The 7495-nt window shown below is 36.2% G+C and overlaps 1 pseudogene across 1 annotated transcript; it reads right to left on the bottom strand.

Annotated features, from left to right (window-relative positions):
* Positions 1-422: 422 nt before the first annotated feature.
* LOC143552941 (uncharacterized) lies at positions 423-1933 on the bottom strand (annotated as a pseudogene). Its single transcript, XR_013138736.1, has 5 exons — positions 1807-1933; positions 1407-1674; positions 851-1009; positions 623-775; positions 423-551 (listed from the first exon to the last, which is right to left on the bottom strand). The product of XR_013138736.1 is annotated as an uncharacterized LOC143552941 (transcript).
* Between the last annotated feature and the right edge of the window lie 5562 nt (positions 1934-7495).

A 7495-nucleotide genomic window follows, 5' to 3' on the forward strand; every position in this document is an offset into this window, starting at 1 on the left:
TGCTTTCATTCACCATTATCATATTCCTCCTTTTCAAAAGTATTGCTTTCTTATCACTTTTCCTAGAAAAATCTCTTGATAATCATCATTTGAGAATATAAGTATTAACATAAACATGCAAGTATGTGTTATATATTTGCATGTACGTAACAAGTTATTAATATTTATAATACGTTCATAAGATAAATTTAATTATCTTTTCACAATAGAATTGGCCGCGGACTTGGATTCATTGTTTTCCAATAGGCAATTCTAGTCATAATATACATGAGCTAGCGGTTAACCGGATCAAGATATTTAGCAAAGGAAAAATTACAAAATTATGTAAATTTATATATCTTTTAGTATAAAATCATGTAAGTATAATAATGTTTTCATCCAAAAGAAAGGTAAAAGATAACAAGCAAGCAGGATAAAGTAATTTAGCCTATCTCGAGATTGACGAGTGATGGATGAGCTTGGGCTTGCTTCCAAAGGTTTTCAATGATCATTACCAGTTTTGTATTGAATCGATTCACAAAGAACTTTGGTAACCATCCTGCTGGATCCAACTGTAAATAAGCACAAATTTAGATTTGTAAAGCACAACAAATGGTCAATAGCAGGTGGCTGTATGATATACCTGTACAACATAAGTGACCATACACGAATCATCATCATCATCAAGCTTTTCTACAACCCACCCAGATTGCAGTAGCAAGCCTCTTATTGAGTTATTCTGCTTTGGGTGTAATCCTGCTGCTATTTCTTTTGGCAATGAAGCTATTGCTACCACCTATACATAGTTCCCTTTGAGATCAAATTAAAACAGGTAAAAATTAATAATCAAATGCAATCCAGTAATATTTACCAGAGTTCCATCTTCCATTGTTTCTCGTCTCTCGTACACAATGAACTCGCGGTTACGAAAAAGCGGCTTTGCGTGCTCTCCAAATCTTAATCTTATGATGCTGAGATTCTCATCAAGATCTTTGATGTACCTTGCTTCTACCAAATCTGAGTCCCATTGCTGTTCAAACAGTTGATATATGCATAACAAAGTGAAGACTAATTAAGATAGACTTTCATAAAATATAACTTTTCTCACATGAATAGAACCACGTGGGCTATAGGACTTGTAAAAATAAAGAATACTTACTTATATATATATATACACACACATAAAATTTATATAACGCCGCCGGTATTTAAGAGAATCCGATGCAACAAACTTAATTTGTTGCGTCGTGATGCAAAGTATACCATGTGGAAGCTTCTAGGTGGTTAAAAAAGTATATTAATTAAAAGAAAAAATATGAAATGATAATTTTATTTTAAAAAAATAAAATTAGTTAAACTATTTTCTCAAACTCATCGGTTAAGATGGTCACTTTGGTGATTTTATGAAAAAACAAGTGTGACGATACCTTGGCAGCATCGATGGCATTAGCAACGGTGATGAATTGTTCTGGCGAGACGGATTTAAGTAACCAACGGCTGCGAAAAGCATGGAACGACCCGGATCCAGACCGACGTTTTGATATCTCAACGCCATCTTCAAAAGCTAACACTTTCCACCGATCATTACCATTCCAATTATCATCCCTGTTGGAATCTGAAGCAGATAACAGTTCCTGAATGCAGCTTTCACTCGCAAAGAACACGTACCTCCTCAGCGAATCATCACTTACAGACCTTAGGTTTTCAAAACCAAAACAAGAAGATTACTAAAAACCATTTAAAGTAACTACTATATATGTATGACACATCATATATATTATCATAATGGAACAGTACAGGAGATTGAGTGGTCATGAAAAAAGGTACCATGATCTCGTGGTGTAAGGTGCAGGACTGCTAATATTGTTCATCATCAGTTGGTGTGTAAATATCTTAGAGGGATCGAATAGGTGAATATATAGGATATGAGAATTGAGATAGATGGGTGATGCATATGCATATATATATAAATAATACAAGAGACCGAGTGGTGGGAGCTAGGGACAATGGAAGTACAGAGTTGGATTATTATTATTATTATTATTATTATTATTATTATTATTATTATTATTATTATTAGTTTTAGGAGAAGAGATGGGAAATAATGAGAAGTGGACCTATAGTTGCTAGCTGCACATGGCACTGCCAGATGAATGCATGATTGGAGAACTCAACCTTCTACATCTCTCTCAAGACTATATCAAAGCTTTTAACTTTGGCTTTACGCTCAATCAAAATTAATTTAAAAAAAAAAGTATATGTATAGTTCAAAAGAAAACAAGTGTTACGTGTTAGATTCCTTCACTTAAATTCGGATATGTTTTGTTTGTGTGTATTTTACATATGTAGACGTTCATTCAATGGAACTTAGCTTACAAAACTCTTAACACTTATATACGTGAAAGAGTTTTATCCGTTTTTTAATCTATTTGTTATCTAAGGCATTAAACTAGACAATGAGTATTAGTAGTTAATAACTCATGTAAACAAATACAAAATTATGTAGTTATGCATCTGTGGGGTTTTTTTAATATATTTTTTATTGTTGATTGTGATGAATACAAAAATGAGTTATGTGTCAATTTATGCTTAATAAAAGTTGCTTCACTAATAGGCTTATGGTTAAACTTTAATGACGTGTCTGGATTTAAAATCACAAGCAACAACTGATATCATCTTTGTATTCTTAAGTGTTTGACAAATATTTCAATCATACATAAGTAAAATGTTATGTTTGTCTAGCACTTGTATATTAATGCCTTAATAACTGCATTATATAAAAATGGTTTCGACTAATGGCCAAATGTGTTGTTATAAAATTGTACTTCTCTTGGAGAATGCAATCCAAGAGTTTACCCCAAAACGTCTATACATTCGTGAAGGCAAGTTCACCTAATATGTGTAAGTCTTTTGCTGAGCTGAGTTGAATAGTTTGGGCAGATGTTGACAATGAGGACCAGATTCCGAATGAACCAACGTAGACTGGTTTACTGCCCCTAAGAGATCTGGGTAGGACAACTCATGACCCGACGCAAAGAAAGCTAAAATTGATTGTTTTGATTTTTGTATGGAAGGAAACACTTCGGAGAGTGTAGGGCCAAGTCGAATCTTTTGCTTCAAATATGGTGTGACTAGAAACATTTACTGTGACATTCATCAATTTTCGTATTCGTTTACCCGACCCGTATTGTAATTCAGATTCTTTATTATTAAGAAATTTTGCATTGGTTGAGGTGTGACATTTCCCATGATTAACCAAAGAATAACAAATGTTTTAACCGTGGTGAGGCAGGCACATGGCTATGAATTGTGGGAAATCAAAAGGCAGAGGTTCGAGTAATGTGAAAGTTGGAGAATGAGAGAAGCAGAGGGAAAGACCAAAGCGTACACACTCACTTAGAAGGAAGCAAGGGAAAACCTTGACGTTGTATTAGATACGTTTCTTTTTAATAATGTTTGTGCTACAATTTTGTTTGTAACTAGTGCGAGTAGGAGTTTTATAGCAACTTCGTTTTACCTCTCACTAAAGTATATGCATAGACTAGTACATGAAACCTTTGGGATAGAAACTGCTAGTGACAAGAGTGTTAAAGTGATAGAATTAACATAATGCTACCAAAAACGCATTATATTCTCAACACCGTGGTTAAACCATCGAGTTAAGTTTAGTTTAGGTGAAGATATTTTACCGTCAACTATTGAACGCATATTGTTGTTAGCACTTGCTTAAAAAAGGTAACTAAGGTGAAAATGTTGTTACAACAAAGCTAATTTATGATTTTATTTGATTGTATAAATCACTTTTTTGGTTAACACCGTTTTGCAGTAATCAACTATGTGGTGTCTTTATTCAGATATCACCCCCGTGGTTCTGCATTTTTTGCAATTAGACCCTGCCATGAACCCAAAATTTGTTTTCCTGTAAAAAGACATTAATACCATTACAATTTGCATCCATGTGGTCGTTTAATATATGCAATTTGAACCCTCATTGTGTTATACGTTTTCCCCCAAAATTAAAACTAGCAGATTTTGACTTTCTTTGTTTGAATACCTATGACCCTTGACTTTCATTGTAAGCTACTTATTACACTCAAGATAACATAAACAATCCTAATCTTGACTATCTAAATCGTCAAATGTTTAACCATATTAACCAAACTATTGACTATCATAAGTCAACCTGTTTATTTGTACAAGATTAACCAAATTGACATGTACTCAAACATATTCATAGTGTGGCATTCAATTTGACAATTGCGTATATATACTTTAATTATAAGCTGCAATCCGTAATTGCATATACAACGTTTGACATTAAGTACCAAATTGATATTCAGTTTGACATACTAACTCGTATACACACATACATATGCATAGACACATAAAGTTTGACTTTGAGTCTTAGTTACCTTTGATCCTACCTTTATATACAAGCACGCACGCATGTATATGTGTGTGTGTGTGTGTGTATGTATGTATGTATGCATGTATGTATATTGCATATACAAAGTTCGACATTAACCACCAAATTGACATTCAGTTTGACATACTAATTCGTATGCACACACATACATACATACATATATATAGACACATAAAGTTTGACTCTGAGTCTTAGGTGTTTTTTGTTTTTCTGAAAATGTCTTTGCAGCCTCTTTTGCCTGCGCCACGCAGACCACACGCAGACATTGCCATCTACGGACTGTTTGTTTTCTCGAAGATGTTTCATTAAAAAACGTATGCGCAAACTCTTCTTGGTGCCGAGTTGGCCCATACACTTATGAAATCTTCTAAGGTCTGCAGAGGGTTAAAACACTACACCATACCAACATATAATGTACACCACCCACCATTCGCCACCACCATCGTTTACCACCGTTCGCCACCACCCACTATCCACCACCCAAAACCGCCTTCTACCACCACCACTGTACACCACCACCCACCACTACCATTACCACTATTGTAACAACTCGGTTTTTTTCCCAATCTATATTATCCGACCCGTTTTATGTTCGAGTAATTTTTGCAATTAAAACTTGTCGCGTTTATCGAGTAAATATGATATAATTTTTATCTGTTTATTATATATATATTTAACTTTGACAAATATACATTTGTAACCCCAAATCTAAACTTTAACCAGTTTTAGTATCTGTTTTGGAAAAAATCAACTAAGGATCAAGTATCCAAATCTGTTATGTGAAGTAAGGTGCGGACTTGATAATGACAGGTGTATAAGCGTGAGATTAATGAACACAAAGGTTTGATCACGAGGGAAAAAGCCCTTAACCAAGATAGTCTTACTTCGGTCGAAACTTATCGAGGTAATCTTTGGAGAAATGACGTCGTTCAAGGATTAATAAGCTAATCTTTGGTCAAGTCACTTCACTCAAGGATCAACAAGGTAACCTTTGGTCGATGAGTATATGATTATCGTGGTCTCCGGCACAAAAAAACCCCGGACGGTGAAAACTATCACCGTAAAGTATATTGATAATAAAAAGGTGATTACAATTGCGGTAGAGTATATGATCGAGATTACAAAGTATGCTAGTGTGTAGAGAGAATGCTTGTTTCTGCTCTAGTGTGTGTGTAAGTACATGTGTTTACCTACTCTATCATATCTCGTTTTTATAAGATAATAACAATAACAATATTTCCTATCTATCCGGAAGTCCTCCACTTAGCCGCTCCACGATCTTTGACCACGTGCCATTAGCTATCTAGTAGCGAGATAAGCGGAAGAATGAGTCTTATAGCCGTTGTTGATATTTGCACGTTCTTCTTCACATAAGTTCGTCCATTAACAGCTATATTGAAGCGGGATCCTGGATCCACATTCCAGCTAGAGGATGTTCTGTGAGGATAACTCGTACAAGTACGTCTTAAAGTTGTTATACCTGTCTAACACAACACCATACTAAATGCAATCATTAGTAAACAAGTAATACCGAGGATCATCGATCCTTTATATCTTGATATATATTTCAAGGATAAAATATCCATAAGACAGTCAAGGATAAAGGATCCTCAGTGTAAAATTCATGGCCTAACAATTGCCCCCAAAATGGCGGGTGATTATGCGAAACAGCTGTCATTTTGAAATTCAAACCTGCTGCGAAAAATGATAGATGGGACGGTTTTGCCAGAATATTTACCATTTAGCCCTCAAGGTTAATTATAACCGTCTATATATGCCGCCCTATATCTTTGATTATAAACACGCCTTCATCCAACGCATCAGGTATCCTCCCTACCTTTCTTTCTTATTTTCTTTAATCATGTCTACTGCTTCCTCTTCTTCTTCTCCGGTCCCTTCTAAACCTTCCGAACAGTCCTCCGGTGGTTCCGAACTAACCGAAATGGAGCCCTAATGTCTGCTCGCCAACCCATCTTCTGAAATCTGCAAGCTTACGGATCCCGAGGTTGAAGGTTTTCGTACATTGTTTCCTACAAAAACCGTATTCCGACCCTACGAATCCAGTGTCAGAAGCGATGTATATTCCAAAGTGTGGATCTGTTTTCCGGCAACTCCATCATAGGCCATGCCGATGATTTGGAGGGTTCTAAGCACTATTGAAAGGATCATTAAAGAGGAGAAGTTCGATTTTGGCCTTCCCAAGTTGTCATATCTGTATACCCTCACTACCCATGGTCCTGCTCGCTTCATTTTCAAGTCCAAGCCCCGACAGCCCCATCCGATCTCAAAAGCCACTCTAAACGATTCCGTGTGGAAGAATCAGTTTTTCTTTGTAAAACATGGCTCAATACCAGGGGGAACTGATCTTCCTTCAACATGGATCATAAAGGGTAGGATCCTGGATCCTTAAGGAATAGCAGGATCCTTTATTCTTCAATTTTAATGCTTATTCTTTCTTATTGTCTGCAGTGGAGAACTTCGCTTCATTGGGTAAGTTACCTGGAACAGAAGAGAAAGCAAAACGGTTCCTAGCACTGGATACCGAAGTTAGGACCTTTCAAGCTCGGTTTGTTGAAGGTTTCTGTGATATCTCCTCAAGTTCAAGCATGTCAAGTAAGTCAATAATTTTAAAGTAAACAAAATAAAATATAACACTTATCTGTCAACTTCTCTTCTATAGGCACCAAGAAATCTGGAAAGTCTGCCCTCAAGTTCTCCCTAGACGACATTGACTGTATGGTTACTTCTCCTGCTGTCAAGAAAGAGGCTTCAAAGGCAGGCACTAGCTCCGAGCCCAAGACTGCCACGACCAGGGCCAAATCCGCAGCTTCCAAGATAAAAAGATCCTCTGATCCCGAGACTCACTGTTGCATTGTCTGCTCTGTAAGTATACTGTATTTTCTTCTTTAGTACTTTAGGATCCAGTATTGTCCCAATCCTGATATGAAATTTGTTGATAGGTTGTGATCGCTATGAGGGATCACTACGAAAAGACTATTCTTCATATGAGCGAGAAAATGTCCTGGTTAGGGAAAGTTGTGGTTGCTAAGGACAAGGCGATGAACCAGCTGTCCAAGGAGAAGAAACAAT

Source organism: Bidens hawaiensis, unplaced genomic scaffold (genome assembly GCF_021521415.1).
Source record: "Bidens hawaiensis isolate Kalapana, Puna unplaced genomic scaffold, B.hawaiensis_p1.1 tig00017053_1, whole genome shotgun sequence".
Lineage (NCBI taxonomy): Eukaryota > Viridiplantae > Streptophyta > Magnoliopsida > Asterales > Asteraceae > Bidens > Bidens hawaiensis.